Below are 23865 nucleotides of genomic sequence, written 5' to 3'. Positions count from 1 at the left end.
TAAAAAAGGAATAAAAGTGAAAGTAATATAAATAGATTAAATGTTGTCCTGTGCGTTTCTTTATGGGTCAAAACATGAGATAATTAACTTTACAAGTAATGTATTAATTTTAATTACATCAATCGTTAGGTTGTATTGTTTAGATTTCCTTCACAACCATCTTTCATATCTTACTTGGGTTTTAATTTCGTTTTAATTTGTTTTGGTATAACAATCACTTTATTTAATCAGGGGTGTAAAAAACGCAATTATAGTGTTGTTGTTGTTGTACATACACTTAATATAATAAAAGTTACTGCAAAATTAATTAGTGTTTTATATTACGGAAAATAAATAAAGATACGTATAGTAACCCTCTTACAAAATATATTTACAACTACGTTGTTAACTCAAAAGGCGGTGTATAAAGATGTTAAGTGTAAAGCTATTTCAATTATTAATTATTTCAATACTTCAAATGGACACTCCAATCATCACCAGACCCAACATTTGCGTAACTGTATGAACAGAGTGCAAGCTAAAAACTAAACAATACTGAGTTAAGGAAACTCTTACTGTTAAAAGATTTAATTTTCCTAACCTAGCTTTTGTTTGTAAATGAACTTTACTGTTAGAAGATGAGTGAAATTCATAATGAAGCATATTGCTCGTGACCTCCTGAATATTGTCGGGCCAGGTAAAATCTTGTACGTTACACGTTACGCAAGAGCGTGTTTACATCACTTCGGTGAATTATGCAACTCGCCTTCGCTCGTTGCACAACATTCACCTGCGTGATGTAAAAACGCTCTTACTACACTTGTAATGTAAATAGCTATTACATAACTGCACATGATATTTGCGTGATAACTTCATATATAAAAAACCATCAACCTCATGACAGCTCACAAGATGTGAAACCTTTTTACATTCCTAACATCAAACAGCTTACAATAATTGCCTACCTTAAAACTGACATAACATGCTTTGTAGGTGTGATTCGTGAATCGTTGTTTGGGGCCAGAGGGTAATAAATGGTAAGAATTTGTTAATAAAGTTAAATATATTATCGATCTATTCAAACTTAGAAGAATAATACTTCTTTTTATGAACACCACAACCATCTTAAACAATAAAACTCTTCTGTCTAAGAAACAGAATTATTTGAACATGAAAGTCATTAGTCACTCATATTGTATGTTTCCAGACTGTTTTAATACTACAAACCAAGCGTTTAAGATAACCCAAGTCAACCCAGTTTCATGGAGTGTGTCCCAGTTATGCTAAATGTTTACGCCCACTTTATGAAACTAGAACCCTGGACGATTTTGCATTATTTTTAGTGTAGAGTTGAAAAATAATATAGAACTAAAGTCAAGCAGAACTTTGATGTTGTTTTCCTCATTTTGAAAGTAAGCAAGTCAACCAAACCAAGCTATGAGGAAAGTCGTAATATAGTATACAGTAATTCAGAGTTTCCACTGTCAAACAAAATCACGATTCGTTGCAAATGAGGGAGTCGTTCCATCAATCACCAAAGCCGCTTGTTTGCTTCCCCTTCGTGTGGATGAAAATATCCCCTTCAGATCAAGCATAAATCCACACGAAGATCCACAGTGAATCTATCAGTCCCGTATTGGTAAAGTAGCAGATACATCTACCGTTCAAGTTTCACTCATAGTCTGCAGGAATGTTATATAAACTTAATTCAGAACTTGTTTCTGCCTAAAATCTACATTCCAAAGTACAATATGTCACGTTTTAATCTCAAGCTTTGAATTTTCGTGATTGTTAACATTATACTTTAATACTTTCTTATTAAATGGTGACCATACAAAGTAGGTATTTTAAGCCAAGTATGAGTGGAGATGAGTGTAGGATGAGTGGTGCGATCTTGTAGTCTTGTTAGTGACTAAGGCCGACTTCTTTAGGCACATCTGTTAATTAATAGCCCATACAGCTAATGGCAACTAAGGGACCTACAGTTTATAGTGGAATCCAAACCACATATTTTCCTTGGTTTATACGAAATGGTCTAATTATCAAGATAGTACTGTGGATAGTCGTAGTACTCACTCGTGCGGACATTAATCCACACCAGGGAATATCGCACCCACAGTGCATGCATATAAATATCCACAATTCGTGACCTCCTAGTAGCTGGATTACAGGACGACGCCACCCGTCCCAGTCTTCACTTACATTCACATACATTCACGCTTACTTATCTTAAAGTTAAATTATTTTTACTTCAGTTACTAAAAATTATAAAACAATTGAATGCAAAGTATAAACCTTTAAGCATGCGCATTTCACAGTCCGTACCTCATAACAAAATAAGACTAGATTCATTTTACTCATAGCTATTTTGATTTGTATGTAAAATTCGTTCCATTTTCATATAATGTTTAGTGAAACATATCAAGCCGCATTTTCATCTTCACATTGTTCATTCACAACAAAGAGTGTTGGAAATCTCGCGATGTCTTTGTTGAAGCCCAAGTCTGGTTCTCACCGAGTTGTTAAAAGCCAAGCCAGAATAGTTGAAGGGTAAAATTAGGACATCTTCTAAGAGACTCCCTGCTGGTGAAGTAAAAGCTTTCATTTCTCATTCAGTTTCATTCTGATATTTTACAGAACATGTTTATGCTATTGACGAAGACTGTTTTTAAAAAGTTGAAAAATATTTTTTGTGACTGCTAGATGACATGAAAAAATATACTACAGTCGTGTTGGCAAAGATTTTAATCTCAATGCCTTACTTTAGGTTTTGTATTTTCTTTCTACCTTTAACAACATTGTGGAACTAAAGAGCTAAACTAAACTCATTGAATATGTCCGTCATACCGTGTGTACTTCTTTATCAGCTTTAAAGATTAAAATCTTGATTTTTGACATCATAGGAAAAAGTTAACTTCTTGACTAGCACGTTACATGAAACAACGTGCTATGACGTGCTATAACAACGTGATAACAATACTATAGTATGCATATAATTAATTGAGTTTTCCATAACTTTTTGGCGTACTTACACTTATACGCTAGTTTGGTGAATGATATCGATAGCCATTGTAACATGTTTATCTATTATCCTATAGTCTATTTGTACATTGTAAGTATAGATGATCGAAAAGTCTTTGAGGACGTAATTTTTACACAGTTCAGTTACTAATCGTTTTATCGAAACCCCACGGTGAATTTTAAAATGACAAATATTTAAATATTCTTTACTCCAACAATTAAACGTGTGTATCTCTTCCATTGACCTAATTTAATTTATTGATTGAGGGATTGCTACAGACACGAACTCTATTCCCGTCTCGTATGTAGATTACTCGCTATGGAACCAAAGCCGCCGCTAACCTCTGGGGATGCAGATATCAGAACCGAACTAAGGTAATATATCGAGGGATATTACATTCAAATCACACCTAATGTAATTTATAGCTACATCTCTCATGATACAAGCTCCTCTCTTAATTATACAGTGGAAATAATATGTATTTCATCACTATTAATACATAGAGGTGAATGGTATAGATAAATATTGCTTAATGTTATATGTCTTATATTATACAATTGGAAAATAACTTTCATGTTTGCTTTGGCAGGCTGAGAGTTAGTTAACATAACAGGTCTAAATCTTTGCCCTATAAAATTGCTATAGAACTGCTAGAGATGTGGAGTACAACTAACTACAAAATCATCAACAAAAAATATTCAAACGATACCGTTGAGATATTTGGTCCGTTCCTATGTAGATAGTCACATCTACAAAGGAACGGACCAATAATTTCAAAGATATCGTTTACATTTTTTTCGATAAAATATTTCGTTTACGATGTGAAGATACATTGCTCTTAACATAACAGATAATCCTTTGATAATCCTTTTACAGGTCTAAAGTAAAGCTGTTATCTTATTACCTTTTCGTAATAAATTGGTAGAGCAATGTGTTTCTCATCGTAGGCCTAAAGGTAATATAATGGACGACTTGCACTGTCGACACGCAGTCATTTATTCTCCTTACATCACACAATTTCCTGTAACCGCCTCCCTAAAAGTAATACTTCTATGCATATTAATATGTTCCAATGATCGAACAACTTTTACAAATAAGACGCTATGTACTATTATAAAAAGACCTTTTTAGTATAGTGTGCAGAAAAATCCTCAGTATATCCACAGTACAAGTATTTTCCTTTTAAATTAAACTCTATGTCTATTTATACTAGATAAAATTGAGGTGGTGTCTGCCTGTCTGTCTGGACTGCTTTCACGACTGAAATACTAAACTTATACAGCTAAAATTTAGCACAAAAATGGTCCACATATCTAGGAATCAGGAATGCCATGTGTTCACTTCCCTGAGTTCCCCTCGGGCTACGCACCGTGGATTTCCAAAGTTTTAAGGTGAGGTTTTCAAAAGTAAATATTAATTGGTCTCCATGGAAGCATGATAAAATTCATGCTTAAAAAATTACCTTTGCAAAATTACATTTCAATGTAAACAAGCAGAACTGCCAAATTGCTTATTTCACAATTTATTTCAGACAGCTGATATAAATAACTGAAATATAATATTTTACACAGCTATGTGGCAGGTTTATCTTCTGCTTTCGATTTATTAAGCGTTAAAGTAATGCAAATAATGTTAATGATATATTTTTATGTAAACAGTAGGGCAATTACAATGTTGGTTATACTTTTTTGTATAAATTTAGTAGATTTTTGTTTATAAATTCAAACTACTTAACAAATGTTTGGATTAGGTTGTATGTACATCTTCACGTTGCGAAGCACGGGCATAGCAGCTAGTACAACAAGGATTTTCTCTGCAAGCATTGACTATACTGCAAGCCCCCTTTTCTGTTGCCCTTTCAGTAAAGTTTACGTGGATGTAAATTCGAAGTATATGAAAACTGGGTCACAGTCTATAAAGCTGGGTTGTCTTTTATTTACTCTTATAAGCTCGAGTCTCAGTAATAAAACAATCTGGAAACATACAGGAGTGAGTTATGACTATAAAGTAAGAAGAATGCTGTTTATAAAACAAATATTATCTATATCTTCAATAAATATGTAAAAAATAAATATTTTGTTATATGTATTTATTTTGGAAGGTAAAATATGTGTGATAAAATGTAAAGAATTATGTTTTGAATCTTTTTTATGTTAATTAATTAAATTATGTTAACATAATTTTCCAGATTGTTTTAACTCAAGCTTAGAAGAGTAAATAAAAGGATTTTTTACATTTACTAATTTTATTCATATTTACAAGTGAAACTTGGGCTCAGATCGAAAAGAGTCACTTTACGCCCAATTGATGATATATATTTGCAATACGATATGATTCATCAAGTTAACTTTTTTTCAAAAAAAAACGTATTCTTACCTTGTGTACTTTGATCATGTCTTCCGAAATTGTTTCGATCTTTATTTTTTATTTTAAACGTATAAATGCTATTACTAGTTATACGTACTATGTAGTTGCTATTATTAGTCTGAAAGTAATAAAAACGCACAGATGATGTTCAATTCTTCGACTTCCACTCTTTCTAACTTCCCTAAGAATAAATAAAAAAAAAACTACTACTGTACCCAGCAACCCATAGCGACCCCCATAGCAATACCAGCAACCCATTCATTTTATATTAACAGCTGTTTTTGCTCCAATAGACAGCAGTGTCTTTTTTTGTTTGTTTTTTAAATACAGTAACATTATTTAACATCATTATCCTATGGGTTTCAGTTTTTGGAGTGTGTTAAAAGTGGAAGAAATTTTCAAATAACTCTGATTAATAATCCTACATAAAGTTTTACTACATAATCATTTTTAATATGATTTTCAAGCTAAATAGCAAATGTAGCTGGATAGTTTAAAGATAAAATAATATTGCTCTATTCTCTAGACCTTGTATGAATATTCATTTACACGACCACGCTACATATGGGTAAGATCTCAACCTAGTTTTTAAATTTACTTTAGTCTTAAAATAATAAGTTGTAAAGCTTTATGACTGGTTTGTACGATACATTTCGTATTTCGTATGTTTAATACAGTATTAAATTGCAGACTCAGTATGAAAACAGTACTTTTTTGCTCTTTTAAAATTTTTTCTTCGTGTTTTGAGTGGTTCTGACTTTTGACTTGCTTGTTACTATAACACGTGACATAACACTACTACTGTTACTATAACACTTTGGAAATAAACTATTCTAAATTCTTTATTTTTTTATATTGTTAAGTACGTCACACTAAATTATACCTATTACGGAATTTTTCAAAACTGCCTATCCCACATTATATGGGCTACTATGATTTCCAATGTAAGAGTAATACTCTCTTGTGGGTACAACCTAGTCAATAGTTGTAGGTTTCCTTTTAATTGAGAGTCAAAACGGATATTGAAAATTAATCCTACTAATATTATAAATGAGAAAGTTTGGATGTATGGATGTATGGATGGATGTATGGATGTATGGATGTATGTTTGTGACAAGTGAACGCGAAAAATACTGGTCGGATTGGGCTGAAATTTGGCATGATGATAGCTCACATTCCCGATTAACATATAGGCATATTCTTATTTCAAAAATCCTTTCGGGCTCCGCCCCCTGGCTCTGGAGTTTCCCATGTTAACCTTATGAGAAATGGAATTATTGAATCTTAACAGCTGTTTCAACTAAAAGTTGGTTCTGTTCTATGATGTTCCATAGTATTAAAGTTACAAGGATTACCAACAGGGTGCAGCACTATTATTTCTTTTACATTTATGACAACAGCTAATTTGCAACCAAAAGGTGAGTGAGCGCAGCGAACGAACTTCAACCTGGAGGCGAGTTAGCGTAGCGAACGAGCTAACCTGAAGGCAAGTGAGCGCAGCGAACGAGCTCCAACCTAAACGTGAGTGAGCGTAGCGAACGAGCTCCAACCTAAAGGTGAGTGAGCATAGCGAACAAACTTCAACCAGGACGTGATTGAGCCACGCGAACGAGATAATCTTGAAAATTAAGAAGTTAAACGGGGCAAAGCCCGCGGGTTACAGCTAGTATTTCATAAAATTTACAACGAATTGGCCATAGTTTATTAATATGTGTGAAATGATGTGTGGGCCTCTATAACATCTTTGCATACCATAAGCATACAAATACTAGAACGGTGTATATATTACTTCGAACCGAAAACTGCATAAACTGTTTGCTTCAATAATGTGCTTTCAGCGAGTGAAGTATTGCGAATATATTAAGGCATATAATAGCAATGCATATAACCCTCTTACAAGAGCAATAGTGAAATACATACAATTGAATTGCATGCAAGCTGCCTTGGTTATGTAAACCACACATTACATGCAATATGACCTTGTACATGATGTGCAATGTGCATGTTGGACTGCATGCAAAGGTGTAGTTGTGCATTAATCTCAATACTAGTGCTAACGTTTTAAGAAAAAAAAATTTAGTTTCCTAGATTTTAAATTATCTTTTTTTATTAAACGTAATAAATCCATCAGTTAAGGCATGAACAAAAGCATAAACAACACAGCAGATAGTAACAGTAAACCATACAATAAATAAAGAAAATAAATTTGCGTTCAAGGAGCGCTAAAATAGATTTAAAACCAGGGTACCACTTCTGCAAATTGCATCATCATTCTTTGTATACTTCCGCTTAATGTAAGTGTTAAATACAAGCAATGCACCTTGTTAAAGAGCGAGGAGTTGAAAAATTAATTATTTTGAAACTACAGTATTAGCAATTATTGTAAATAATATAAATTTATCAAAACTTACTTATATACAAATTTGAGTAATGTATGATTAGATTTCAACTGTCTTCAACAAAATATTTTTAGTTAGGCCTATTTTTAATTTTTCTTCAAATATTTTCTATCATACAGTATTTCAAGAATAAACTATAAATGTCAAATTTGCTCAAATGAGTGGAGGTTTTAAGAATTTGGTACAATTACATTGAGAGGTGGATAACTACCTCATGTGCTCAGCCACATATTTGTATATAGTAAAGTATGTTTCCCTGTATGCATTTAATTTCAAAGGGAAACTTGGGATTCCAGGACATTTCAATTTACGACCTTAATAGTAGTTTACGCAACGATTGCGTAAAGATATTGTTAACGACACGAGTAGAAAATTTAAGGTACGAGCCTTGGCGAGTGCCTTAAAAACTTCTACGAGTGACGTTAACACTATTTACGCGAGTTGCGTACACTACTTTACCTACGACGGTGTTTTAATTACTAAAAATCACTACTCACAACTCCTAAGAGAGGTTATGTTTTTTGTTTATAACCTCTAATTGCCACTGACAGTGATGCAACGAAACATTGTATCAAATACTAATTGCACCAATCAACAATTAAATTGGCCTGAACAGCTGATTAGTTGTATTTCGAATCATTACAATTTTGCTTCTCCTCTCTCAATCCTTGAACCTCATTGGTCCGTTACCCGTGTTGTTATGAGTAAAACTATGCTGTTATGAAAGTAAACAATGCTGTTATGAGATACTTTTCAATTCTAAGAACCGTACTGAAACGGCTACTTTTAAAAAAGGTCGTAGGTAAAACCTATTTTCAGTAAAGTTGAAAAGCGTGCTTGTCTAGTGGAAGAACACTGGGCTTTGGTCACAAAGTTCCGGATTCAAATCCCACCAATCACCGAAACATGTTAGCGATGTGATAATGCCATAGTTCTATGGATAATGCCGCAACCCATTATTTTTAGTCTGAAGTAAAGTGTTAAACAGTCGCGGGCTAGAGGCTAGGTTTGGTCCTAGGGTGTAAAGGCCTACGAAATAAAATACACGAAAAATATAGATTGCCTGGATAATAGTTATAGTATAGAATAAATACTTCATCTATGGTTATAGTAACACATAGTATTGGATGTACTATTAGATGTATGTATGTATTGGATGTGCTGAAGGTATTCAGCCAAATCAATACAGAGGATTGCCAGAAGCTGATTTAAAGCTTAAAACAGATTAAACAAACAAACACAGATTGCGTTGATTACAGTAATAACAGTAACTCTTCGGGAAATTTTGCATTTTTGCCAATTCTGGTAATGATAGAATCATAGTTTTTTCGTGGATATTAAAATCGTCATGATAGACCTAATATATCACATGTTATTTTACCATATAATTTGTCACTAACCTACATTAAACGTTAAACGTTATATTTCGCAGATAAAATTTGTAGAGAATACAAGAATAGTTTTAAGGGAGTACAGAATTATGGTGTCCAAGAAAAATGTTTTGGTAACGAATAGTTAAGTACCTACTATGTTATTCGATCACTGTTAAGGAATTATTAACTTTTTTTTATTTTGTTCGTTTTGGTTTTCAAGCAATAATAATGACGTAGCTACACAATGTAAATTGTTGAATATTTATTTGCAGTTGTGTTCTTAAACATAACTTAAACATTTAGTTTTATCGCATAGACAAAAGACAAAATAACTGTAATTTCTTTCCTTAAGGAACTTTAGTTCGCGATAACTAAGTGAGATAATACCAGCTAAAGTTGTAAGGAAGCACAATTATAATAAATAAAAATCATAAATTACATATCGATTCCTTTAAGGTTCTAAACAGTATAGTTTATTTGTTTTACGATCATCGGGCTTAATGTTACACCACTTAACCAATTCATCCGTTTATTATGTACGCTAAAATTTGAATCCTTACTTATCGATTGCATTATAAGCCTTAAATTTCTTTAAGAGCATGTAAACAATGCAAGACCCATCTCTTAGACGTCGTGCCATGCCACATGATCGCATGCTTGTAGTATCACAACTAGTGTAATTATTCCCTATGCATGCAACATGAAAGGCCCGCTCAGTGTAAATACTATCTAAACTACGGCGATGAATATGTAACCGCTGTTCATCACATGACATGTAATTATAGTTATGACAATAGATAAATATTTGAGATAATAGTTACAGTGTAAATTAAATATGTTAGTACAGTATATACGTCAACAATATAAAATTGCGTATTACAATGTTTCCAAATCGAAATCAATTACCAAATCATATTAATGTTTCTTTTTAACAACAGTTTTTTCCAGCAGCCTATGGATGTTATCGCAGATAACAGAATGAAACTGAATGAGAAATGAAAGCTTTTACTCCACCAGCAGGGAGTAGTCTCTTAGAAGATGTCCTAATTTTACCCTTCAACTATTCTGGCTTGGCTTTTAACAACTCGGTGAGACTCCGAGGCTGGCTTTGACAAAGACGTGGCGAGGTTTCCAGCTCTTTGTTGTAAGTGAACAATACGTATGATGATCAAAAATATACTTGATTATATCATTTAAAAGGTTTAGTAACAGTTTTTAAACAACAACCAATTAATTATTACAAGAGTAGTTAGATAAAATATATAATCAATTTCATACCGTTAAGTAAAGATTTTTAAATCCACACGGTTTAGTTACACTCACACCCTTAGGTCTAAAGAAATGTTATTACGAGATTATTATCTTATTTTTGACGGGTATTATAATTTTGAACAACTTAATCAACATCAATGCAACATATGTTTGTTTTTAAATACCTTGAAAGTGATCGTAAAATTTAAACGCTCTAAACAAAAATGTTCTTTTTGAGCTAAAACCATTGACTTTATAACTTATGGTCAATGCTAAAACGTGACAAAACCTTTGGAAATGTAAATATACAAGTCCAAGGTATAAACTATTTTTTTGTGTAAAAGTCTTAGTTTCAAAACCCCGAAACGAATGAAATTTATGTATTTTCGTGTATTGATTATACCCTTTTTTACATTTCCATTTTCTCTTTTGGTTTGCTTTTATACATGTAAATTGGCTTGCTTTGTGTATTTATTTTCGGTTCAGCTAAGTGTTTGCAGGCGATGCCCGGTTTCATCTGTTACTGATCTTATTATAATCTAGGTTCGTTTAACCAAACGATGCAGTCGGATTCCACGTCACAACCTAAAACCTAGGTTTTTAACCACTAATATTGTTTGTCTATGATAAAATATGATGTCAAATTCATACGTATTATTATTTCCAAAAGTGAAATTTTAACAGAGAAACTAATTACAATACTATCAAATTGTATATGAAACGATTAAAACAAAAACACACACACACACACACAAATAATTTTGATTCTATAAATTAAAAACACAGATAAAATCCACCCGTTAAACACAAGTAAGTAAACTACAAAACACATATTGTGATCATTCCATGGATATACATGTTGATTTTTACCAGTAAACTTAGGCCTATAGCTTTTTACACAATTGTTTACATTAATATAAAATGACAAAAAACTTTTGTACATTTTTGTGTTTCTCCATTTCCATTGTTAGAGTGAGAATGTGTCAATAATGTATGTAAAACGGTAATAATTCTAGTCTTCAGTACTTTTACCTCGACAAAAGAAATCTAGACGGTAGTTAAGACGGAATATTTCAACAAACAGTTTATAATTGGTTGGATCATAAAGCAGTTCCAACTTTCATCCTTAATCCAAGTCCAAGAAATCAAATTATGCAAAATGAGACATTTGCACTATTATAGCGTCCTCGACACACATGTTTTACACACCCATATTATTATGTAAAAAATTGTAATTGTAATGAGTATGAGTAATGAATGATTATCATCTACATAATGGGACATCCAAAAAGTGTGATTTAAATTAGTATTTCATTGTGTATATTTGTACAATTAGTATAGTTTTTGCACATTTTATCACTATTTGAAATACTTTCTGAATTACGAGGTGAATAATATGTTCAACCAACATTCTCAAGATAAATACAGAGTATTCGTACGCAGAATTTGTAAAATAATGTCGAAGGATATCAACAGTATTAAATTAATCTACAAAAATATATGTTTACCTTTCTCTTTCTTTAAGTAGACCAGTCCTAGCTCATCATCACCGAGTGGTTGGTAGCCTGTAACAAAAATAGTTATTTGATAGTAGTTTAGCTACAATTCAACATACAGTGTACTAAGTCACCGGTCTGACTGTTATATCTAAAGTGGGTCTACAGTAGTTTAAATCACAGCTTGAACTTTGTCTGCATGTTCTTGTCTGAGGTTAGCCCAATAGCACAGATGTAGCTTACACCACTATCAACTAGACTTTTATAATGTTAAAGTTGCTGTCAGTCTTTTGCAAATTTCCCTACAATACAGCAGTTGTTACCGTGTCATCCGTGTACAGAGAGAACATAACTGTGCCACCATTGCTACCTCAGAAACTATTGGATTTAGAGAAATTATTATTTGGGAACTTCAATTATTTTCTCATGGCATAAAAAATATGAATTCTACATGTTCAAAAATGGCCCCCATTTTCCAATATTGAAGCTAACTTTAAAATGTCTAATAGAACACCTTGTTTTTATGATAATTTTAGAATGTAAATGCAATTTTAAAATGTTTTTATTCTTTGCATTTCTTCTCTAAAGATACTATCAGGAGTTACAGCGTGTTACATTTTTAAATAAGGGTTTTTTCGTACATTCTGTACCCTGTAGCTCCTAAACTAGTTTAGAGAGGAAGCAAAGATTGAATTAGTCTTAAAATTACATCTACAATCTAAAAAAACTGTTTCTAAAATAAATTTAATAAAAAACGAAAATAATTGAAGTTTCCTATTTAATGTTTTCTCTAAATCTAGTAGTTTCTGAGATAGTAATGGTGGCACAAGTTAGTCAACCTGTATACGTCCGTGATCTCGATAACTGGAGTAATTTTGGTCAGATATTCATAACATTTGGCTCGAAGTAGTAGGATAAAATTGAATGAGTCCGAGATAAGGTCATTAGAACGGGGTGTAATGGGGTTAATTTAGCTAAGACCTTATTCAGATAAGAAAATGTTGTATCCTAAAGTTAGGAAGTCCTTTTATCTATGTCCGCTATTGTTTTATATTCAAGTCATGGAACTATTTGTTGTTATTTTCAGCTTTTAGTCGATGTACTTAAATCTACAGATTATGGGAACGAAAAATGTCATACTTTTAATGCCTTCACTATACACTAGAAACAAATTCAACAATTAATTACTAAAATGCAAATTATCTATCAGGTATTTAATGGAAATTTTACGTGTTAAAAAAGTTTAAAAGCAAATCAAAACTTTATACCCTTAAAGATAATAACGATATTCAAAACACTGATCAGAACATGACTGTTAAATGTTCATTAGTATCCGTTTGTAAATTGCTTTTTAAGTCTATAATTATTTTGTAAAACAATTATATTTACAAACTCGCTTGTATTTGTTTATCTTCACAAACTTCTAGCAAATAATTTCTTGTAGATTTTACAAGCACGATCCACTATTTGATTAGTTCTTCTTTGGTACATCCTAGTAAAACTAGTATAAAATTCAGTAAGCTATTTAAATTCTGACTAGAGTAAAGTCATACAAACGAAAACCAACTAAGCGATCTCTGAGAAAGGAATGTCATGTAGTAAACCGAACTGAAGCTTGAGAAAATGGGAAATACCTGTAAGTCAAATGCCAAATTGAAAGTCTATGTTGGGAGAATGGGGAAGATTGGTCCACTATGAAATAGTATATCACAAAACATATTTCATCGAGGTGTTTATCTGTTAACATCCAGTACGTGCTACTGATAACAGTGCAATACTGTATACTTCATTATTTGTCAAAACTAATGTACAAATCTAAATAATCACATGCAATATGCATTACAATAGACAATAAATAATACACAAAACAAATAAATAAATACCCCCGCCGCAGCAAACCTGCAGACTAAGCGAATTTCCATTTGCCTGATTTGATTTTCAATAAAATCCATTCAAATAACATTAAGTTTAACGAGTACCTAGGTTGCTGCCTACAGGGTAATAAAGTGTGTTTTTTGGTAAAATATTAATAGCTTAGTATAAAATAAATAGATTGGCCAAGTTTGATCCAAATATATATGCATAAACAATCAAACTACAACAGTTTACGTATTCTCCATAAGAATAACATGGGAATTTTTAATTTACAGTTTTCTCCGCAACCAATAACCATACAAAAACACTTCAATATACTGAATTATTTGTTTTTTAAGCTCTTCAAAATGGTTTAGAGGAATTTTGGGAAATTTTATGTTTTCAGGGTCAAAAATGAGAAAAACCTATTTTTACCCCATAAATACCCCCATAAAACCCCGTTCCCATGGTCCGATCATGCTGGTTCGCAAACTCGTTCCAATAAACGTAGGTTTACACGTTTGTACCAAATTTCATCGAAATCGGATAATGTTTGCTTGAGTTATCGTGCTGATAGCTTATTCCCTATAGGGAAATTCGCTAAAAGTGTTTTTGTTTATAATAAATATACAGTGATTATTAAATTGGGTTATAATGAAATAAATACCCCACCCTCTTCTGCGAAACAAAACTTGTCAAATACACTTTAGGGAAAAATGGTCCTGACTGAAACAGCTGATGATTGTCACTAGTCAGTAACAACGTTCCAGAGATACGCCATTCTCTCTCATTTTTATTCAGCTTAAAATGATTCAATCGGTTAAGTGATCGCTTTATTTGGAAAATATTAGGTTCGTTGTCCGTAAAAATATGAAAATAACAGTTGATATCTTACAACACACATAGCAAATCTTATAAGGTAACCAAAAGCTAATTTTATATTTATGAAATAATACTTGTAAAATCTTGAAATAATTAAATGAATCCCCTACCCTCTTCTGCGAAACTAATTTACAAATAAACTTTACAAGCGTGTTTTTCTCTATGACGTAAAGGTATACGTATTTAAATTCATTTTGATGTGAGTAATGCAAATATAAGCTTCTGAGATGTTGAAAATAACGTTTGAATGTTCAAAAGACACATAAGTTTTGTCATTCAAACGGTTTATTCACCCGATTTCATTTGCATAAAGTACACATAATGTTCAACGGACGGTGCGGTACCTTGACCGGTAACGCTCTTGAACTGATCAAAAGACTACCTTCGACCTTTAAAAGTACTGCCTAGTCAAAAGATCAAAGTTTGTTGGAATTGCAAAGGAAAAACAACCATCAAACAAGAAACTTCAATTTTTATCCAACATTAAAATTTTCTACAAACATGTAAGATTGGCCAAATTATAAAACTAAATAAATAAAGCTATGCAATGGTTCAAGTTAATTAATACGATTAGCTGTACATAAAAATGTTTATCGTATACATAAATATAAAAACGAGTCTAATAGTTTTTTTTTTAAATAAGACAATTTAGCTTCTAACTACAGTTGTGGTTGTAGGCTATACAATTTGTGTTTGCATGAACCTAAACACTCCAATCTTGTTAGCACCATTCCAATTTTTGTCAATTGCTTTTTATTGCACCAGATATTACAAAAACAGTCAGTAATCCCCAACTGAATTGTTATTGGTGGCATGATACTTTACCACACCACTTATTAGGTTCACAAATCTAAATATGATAACATAACTACAGATTGCAAAACGTCACCTAACAACCTCTTCAAAATTATGTCTACACTTATACTTGATAAGTGTTCTTCAATAATCATCTTAGGAAAATTAAGATTTAATTGACCACGATAAAAGCTATTATAATTTTTTTTGTGCTTCTGAATCCCATTGAATTTATAATAACTAGAGGTCGTCCAGTGGTCGAAACTCGACCAAAAATTTGTAATGTACAGACTTCTCTATTATCAGCCCACACTGTAAATAAAACATATGATTGGAGTTTCTTCAATTTGTTTTGATTTTATGTTTATATTTCGTTGTTATTTCGTCACCAGCATGGAAACCCATAAAGCCCATGTTAATTTTTTTCAAATTTCAAATTTATTTTTTGTGCTTATTTTTGAGCCTATTTGAATTTTTAAAGGGATTCTGCACACCTACAGGAAAATATCTTTCTAACAGTATGCGAAGATTTTTCCTGCGATGCGCACGAGCTGAGAAAAAAGGTTTTAAAGAAACATGCTTGCCTATTAATATATAGATAGATACTCTACATGTTGGTGAAGTATGCCTTGTTCGTGTATTACTAGCCAAAAATCTCATAAATTATGAAAACCACTTATTCCCGTGGAATATGGTGGACCGAACTAACTCCAAACAAGTAACGCGTACATTGTTAGCATAGATATACAGGGTGATCAACTCAAGGAGGCCACCTTTGGGAAAACGGAAACGGTTAGAAAGAGAAAACTTTAAATGGGGGACATTCCTTTATTTTTTGTGGCAGTTAAAACAAAGCTTCTTCCATAAGAAGTTGTAACAAACAGGGTGAATAAAAAGTCAAGACCCCCCCATCTAATATTTTTCCAAGTAAATATATAGAGATATCCTTTTGGGGGTCGTGCAATCTTAGCAGGAAGTTTCATTTTGAGATTTTGAAATTTTTGAGTGTCCCCCCAAAAGGGGGGATTTGGGGGGGTAACTCAAATGTTTTAAATGTAAACCCCCTTCAAGTGACACCTCATTTTAAAGTGTTTATAAAAACGTAAAGAATGGTGAAAACTAGAGGTCGCTATCTCTTCTCTATCCAACATGGTAGCCCATCAAATGTTGTGGAAAATCAATGGTAAAATTCGTTCGTAATGGTAATATTGGCTACCATTTTGGATAGAGAAGAGATAGCGAACTCTAGTTTTCACCATTCTTTAAGTTTTTGTAAACACTTCAAAATTAGGTGTCACTTGAAGGGGGTTTACATTTTAAAATATTTGAGTTGCCCCCCAAATCCCCCTTTTGGGGGGACACTCAAAAATTTCAAAATCACAAAATGAAACTTCCTGTTAAGATTGCACGACCCCCTAAAGGATATCTCTGTATATTTACTTGGAAAAATTTTAGATGGGGGGGGGCCTCGACTTTTTATTCACCCTGTATACTTATGTATAAATCCATAAACACCAACGAAAACACTTTCCTAAAGGTGGGTTATTAATTCATTGACCACCTTAGTAACTTTAGTTTGATCTTCTAGTAGATACAAACTCCTATAGCATTGTTAAAAATAAGAATTGTTTAAATACGTAAACATTACATATTCGACTGGTATAATCCAACTATACATTCACGTAACATTCCTCTATAAGTACATAAAACGTATGCTGCAATAGTTAAACTTACCAGAAAATGCGTTGAACCTCCAGGTCCTGGGAGATGATTTACATAAAGCTACACGAAACAATGTAGAATAACAAGGCACCTTGACCGCTCAAGTGGCCAGAGTTAGCTAATATCCGCTGGCTTTTAACACGAATTGCAAGGGAAACCTGGTGGTTTTTATAGTTACAACTTCATATAATACGGAACTACTTTTACAAAGTTACGCAATAGAGCAATGGAGTAGTCAAAATGTCTGTAATTACAAAAATAGTGTTTGAGTCCGTCTAAATATTTTTCACATCGTGCTAAAAAATAATTTGATTGCGGTTGAAAAAATATCGTTGAAATTGAGATAAACAGATATTAAATATAAGTTTCATTGGAATCCAGGCTACTTAGAAACGTGAAATGCATTACAGTGGAGTAAATATTTAGTTTACTTTGTTTTTATGTTGTGTGAATTAGGTAACCTAAGCCATTCATCGGTTACCTAATTCACACAACATAAAAACAAAGTAAACTAAAAATTGGAATAGAAATAATCACCAAGAAAATAAATTTTATATCTACACAGATTGAATAATTATTATGAAAGGGTCAATTATATATATAAGGTAATTTTTAGTTCAAACCAAGCTTCTTCCATAAGAAGTTGCAACATATACTTATGTATAAATCCATAAACACCAACGAAAACAGCTTCCTACAGGTGGGTTATTAATTCAATGACCACCTGTTCTCATTTAATTGATTTAATCATGTAAGCTTTGAGAGCATGTAAGGCGAAGCCCTTGCGATATCTGTCTGTGGGGCAGAGCCCTTAGAGAATTCGTTTATACCAATACTTTTAGGGAAATTTACACAATCTAAGCTATCTTTTTATTTGGTTAATTGCTTTTGAAATGACGACAACACATTTGACTGTAGGGTAAGATAGATTATCCACATTGAACGATTTAAAACCTACAAAGAATTATTTTCTCAGTTCAAAACTATCGTTTGCAGCCAGTTAATTTATGATTGTGTTTCTCTGATATACCGTTAATATTTTAACATTAAATAAGTTCGAACTAAAAACAACGTCTGAATATCAGTGTTATAATGGGTACAAGTTATAATATTGAGCCTTGTTTAGTTGTTGATGGATTACGGTATTTGCAAATCTCTGATTCGATCAAACCAATTTGAACAAAATTCTGTTTAACTGAATAAATAGCAAATAAGATTAACTTTTGGCAGCGTGGGTGCGCACTCATTTCAATCAATACAGGAAATCATCACAATCTGATTAAAAGCTTAAAGCTTATAAAAACACCAGAACACCGTTAGTTGAATATAGATTTAGCTCAAAGTGTTTTAGGGATGTAAATGTATTTTCAATCCACAGTGGCGAAATGTTATTTATCTTGGAAAACATCGATATGAAATTCCATACTTTATCAGGTTTTATGGATTGAAATCCTATTTTTTTCTTTAATCCATTTAATACTGTATTTGTGATATTTAGTTTGATCTTGCTAAGTGTTTTCTATGCCTTTTAATCTATAGAGTAGGCTCCCTCGGTACATTTGACGGTATAATCTTGGTGTTTGGGATTGGGAGATGACTGATTTTTCTATAATAATATATTGTTATTGGGCTTCAGTGCCAGGGGTCTCGGGTTCAAGTTTCGGCAATCACTAATGGGTTTTATCCGAGTGGTTATTCCGCAACCTTCTATGTCTAGCCTGATTGAATTTATGTGTAAGAACAGTTCCAGGCTTAACCAGTGTAAAGATATTCAAATAAATTTAAAAAAATATATATAAAACACTTGTCAACGATGTATTCTATTTTAGGGGCAATCATCATCACAGCTCATCTCATCAAGGTTAAGAAAAAAATGAAATGTATTATTCTACATTCATCCTTCCCTCAGATCAGGTTGGGCCTTTCTCAGTGTGATAATAAATTGTACAGAAAATATGCACTGCATATTTTTTTTAAGAGTTTTGGAACTATGAGCGTTGGATGAACTAAATAAGATATAATCTATTTATATGGCTACGTATTTCGGTATTCAATTGTAGTTACAATAAGAATTTAATTCTGAAATAAAAAAAATATAAAAACACTTTCTAAGCGTAATACGGTTTCGATTATGAAATAAGAAATTTATAAAATTCCCAAACAATTTTAATGAGATTTTATCTCTATCTTGTCCAACTAACTTAACGTGATTGTACCTTCAAACGTAACAATTTAACATGAACTGACTGTATTTGTATATGTTGTGTTGCAACAACGGCATCAACATGAATATATCTGACAATAACAGTTTCCTCACATCGGTCAAGAGAAGCATACACTCGGCATGTCATTGTATTTGGCAGATTTCTGAATAAATTATTCATGATATTCACAAGTCTTGCAACATATGTATCATTTCATGTATTGAGTATAAGTGAAAATACGATATACGGTAAACATTGACTTTGAATACTGAAAATAGACTTTTCATCTTTAAGATCAGCCTATTAATTTGTGTTTCATTTGGGTGACACATATGTTTGACTTTTGACAATTATTTTGACTTATTTGACAATTACTTGGTCGACTAATATTTTTCTCTTTCTGGAATAGATCTTACAGTAGTTGTTGTACTTTACTTTTAATTGTAATACCAGGGTACAAAAAGCAATAGTTTACAAATAAATGATTTTTTTTGCATAATTTTAATAACAAAACAAACAGCTAACAAGAAAACGTTGAGGATCATGTGATGACAAAAACAAGTACACCAAACATACAAAGAGAACATTTTCAGAAATGGAAGGAAATGGTGACAGTATATTTATATTATAATTGCAATTTAAATATCTTTTATAATTTTCATCTATGAAAAAAACTTAGGTTTAGCATTAAAAAAACTTGAAACTTCCCTAGCCATAGTTAACGATATTAATTTTGAACTTGTTTGCTGCTTAAACTATCTTATTAAAACCCTGTGAAGTAGGACTACCATCGCTACAAGCATTACAGCTGATAATTTAAAATTAAACATCTGTACTTTAATATACAAAATAAAACCTTTTACTTCCCTTTTCTGTCACCACCTAGTAAACCTCTGTATTCATTACAGAGCGAAAGTAGCTATTTTATTCGTTGAGTAAAAAATCTACTGGAGTCAAGGACATTACCTGCCTTAGGCCTACAATTTTTACATTTGTAGTTTCATCCACTGATTTTGCCGAAGGAAACAGTCCAGATTAACATAAAATTTAGTATCGTATCGTTATTAAATTTGATTTGCGTCTATCATCGTTTGAAATGTTATATTTCACTAAAATACATACACTTCCTACGAAGTTCAGACCAATTGAAAGGTAAAAGAATGCTGATAAAAAATATAGACATAATAATATTATAGTGTTGGCATAATCTATTATATTATTAAAGTGATACAATCAAATTTTATGTAAACGGTTAAGATCATTTACCAAATAAAAATATAGGCATATGGCACATCAAAATGAAGCTTAGAGTGTGTAGATTTGCCGAAAAGTATTGATATGGACAAATTTCCTAAGGGCTCTGCCCCACAGGCTGATTGCTGATTTCCAAAGGGCTATGCCTGGCATGCTTCCAATGTTTAAATGATTTAATTTAGTTAATGAAACAGCTGGTCAGTACAATGAACTGGTGTTTGTTTATTTACTCGAATAAGATGTTTGTGACACTTAATGTAGATTAATGAGGGCTATGTTTGGTTTCAAAGTGAGGTTGTATACGTTTTGTAGTATTGCTCAAAGTTTCATTTTTTAATTTATAAAGTAAGCTACATGTGAAGAGGCTTGACTAAAATTGAATAATTATGGTAAAACATGTCATTCATGAAGCATCAATATGAAGCAATTGATGCTATTGCTATACACTAAGGTATGTTGTCATATTCTTACGGGTCTATTAACATCAAAAGTAGGGGTTTGAAAGTAAGTAGGTTTACGTTTTTAAATCAGTTTATATTTTCAAACTTAATCATAGAGTTGCTGTATTTTAAAACTCACATCAGCACCACTTTAATAGCTCTCTAGGTCACATTTTCTTCCCGTTGCAAAGCACGGGTATAGCAGCTTGTATTGAATTTATTATAAATATCAGTAACATCTGTTCATAATTAATAGAAACGCGAAAAGGAATAGTATATTTCATAACTAGAGTATAAAGTGAGTCATTACATATTTGAAGCATGCGTTTAAAGTGCGAGATTTATCGAGCACTTTAAATATGAACGAGAGTATGTATGGCCCACTTTCACTCGTGTTTTGAACGTTACTTTTCGCTACTCTACAAAAACTAATTGTTTTCTTAATTAAAACAGACATTGGATATTTATTTATAACAGTTAAGAACATTACAAAACTAATAGATTGTTGTTAGGTTAACCATAAATTTAAAGTTACAATTTACATTGCACTGTTTTGGTTGTTGCAAATTGTTGATGAAAAAAATATTTATTTGTTTATGTCGGCATATTTAAAAATTACATTGGAAAATTTCTTCGTTTCAGTTAGGAAAATTTCAAAACTAAAAGCACTCATTAGCAGGCCTGTTTAAGTTCAAATTTATATTTATCGTACAGCTTTGGTTGTTGTAGATCGAAACAGTTGATGAAACAATAACAAATATATGTTTATATCACCAAATCCAAAAATATATAGTTAACATTTCTTTGTCCTACAGTTACCTGACAAAGTGGGCTTCCTTCCACTGATTATAGTACGCAAATTAGCTAATTGCTGCATTTACATACTTATGCCGCACTCAATTATTTTCACACCCATTTCTTTACAACACTCCAGTATTCCAACTTAACAACACAAAACCTTGTGCTATTATTAGGCACATAAAACGTGTACTTGAAATTAAGTTAGCAACTAACATTTAAAAATACTACGACTACGATCAGCTGGTGCGATTCTTATTTCGTTCAACTCTTAGATTTACTCTAACCTCAAAACGTGTTGTAACTTATAGTGTTTGAAAGACTAATTATTTATATGGTTTATAGTAACTGTAGGAAAAATATAAAGTTTAACGCGTGTGCAAAGTGCCACTTCGCACACTATTTACATAAATAACTATTGCATAATTAACATTCTTTTTGCGTAGTAAACAATGTAATGATTAATTTTCGCAGGTGATAAAAATATAACGAAAACAGGTGATTTCACATTAGTGCGGAAAAAAATCATTTTCTCTCCCCTACCGACAAAAATTGCAAATTGATGCAGAGTGATGAAAAAACACTAACTTTCCTTAACTTTATTAAACTTGGGCTCATTCCAAAACCTATCACTTTAAGCCCTAGTGATGACGTATACTATTGCCATAGACAAATAGAATAAATGCTCTCACAACCCCTGTATCAGATGACTGTTAATGAACGATAACACTATTATGACAACCATCCAGCATGGTCAGCTTTCATCATGATTCCCTTACTTAATTAATCATCCTGACATGTTTACCGTACGTAATTAAATGGACATGATTACCTGTTGTTTGCTCTCCAGTAGCAATAGCAAAACAATTAAAAATCTATCAAGAGATATATTACGAGTATTTTGAGTTTTTTAAATAAATTGATATGTATACTCTATTGAAACCCTTGTGTTTAAATGGAGTGTCTGTATTAAAGGCTTTATTGGTTCAATCAGATACCTACTCTTAGTATATGAAGCTGCACACAATATGCATACAAGGGGAGTAGAAAACAGTGATATTTGTTTATGTGTTACTGACTTAGGCCACATTTATCTTTTGTGCAGAATCTTGAACATCATTCTAAATGTTTTCCTTAGTTATTTAATGAATTTTTGCTCGCCATTTATCTTTTATTCAGCAAATCATTTTCTATAAAACTCGCCTATCTGATGATCATTATGGTTGCATTGAGAATAACACAACACTGCTTATTTTAACCTGAATATGATCGAAGGTTGAGTGTAGAAAGAGTGAGATAACTTGTTTAGCTTTGTTACTGCCTACGACCAACTGTCTCTTACTCTAGTTTCGAACCATCAAAAATGTACTAAACTTTATCATTATCAAACTAGTGACCTTCAGATTGTCAGGCTAGCACTATAACCTCTGAGTTATGCAGTTATGAAATTAATCTTTTTTAATCAGTAAACCCCTGTTGTTGTTGGTACGTTTTATAACTATTAATGAAAATCCTCAAAACTAGCATTAAGATTGAAGACGGAAAAAATAATGCGTAGCTGTTCTCTAAATCGCATACATTATTTCATTTTGAGTATAAAATCTCCAAACTTGGGAAAATTATTTCGAATCTACTTTTATGAACGTTTAATGTTTTATGAACTCAATTCAATAACCAGTTCTGCAAGACAGTGCATCAACTCATACAGCGATAAAGCCAAATAAAACATTCTGATAGATCCGTGTCTCGAATGTCATCAACATGTTATCCACGGCCACAGCGGTTGTCACGAGAATACCCGATACATATTCAAGGTTATTCTGGTCTTGTTATCCATACGAATCTCACCTTTATCGTAGAAACATGCAATAGAAGGTTTGGATTTGTGACTTTGGCAACATCTCGTCCATATCATTTGAATACATAGCTGTGTCCCGAAGAAATCTCACAGGTAAACGATACAAATATGTTTATAGCAATTACGTACCTAAATAGAAACACAACAAATATACTTTTTAACATTGTTCAA

The 23865-nt window shown here is 32.1% G+C and overlaps 1 protein-coding gene across 2 annotated transcripts in view; it reads right to left on the bottom strand.

Moving 5' to 3' along the window:
* The window catches only part of LOC129001759 (inactive dipeptidyl peptidase 10), a 120665-nt gene that overhangs the window by 85457 nt on the left and 11343 nt on the right, over positions 1 to 23865 (bottom strand). For both annotated transcript variants that reach the window (XM_054429195.1, XM_054429197.1), the window contains exon 2: positions 11900 to 11956. The gene's annotated coding sequence lies outside the window, so the exon portion shown is untranslated. The remainder of the gene's footprint in view (positions 1 to 11899; positions 11957 to 23865) is intronic.

This window comes from Macrosteles quadrilineatus, unplaced genomic scaffold (genome assembly GCF_028750875.1).
Source record: "Macrosteles quadrilineatus isolate MER2022 unplaced genomic scaffold, UCM_ALF_1.0 Scaffold_8__2_contigs__length_117827958, whole genome shotgun sequence".
Classification (NCBI taxonomy): Eukaryota; Metazoa; Arthropoda; class Insecta; order Hemiptera; family Cicadellidae; genus Macrosteles; species Macrosteles quadrilineatus.
This window is presented reverse-complemented; position numbering and strand designations above follow the sequence as displayed.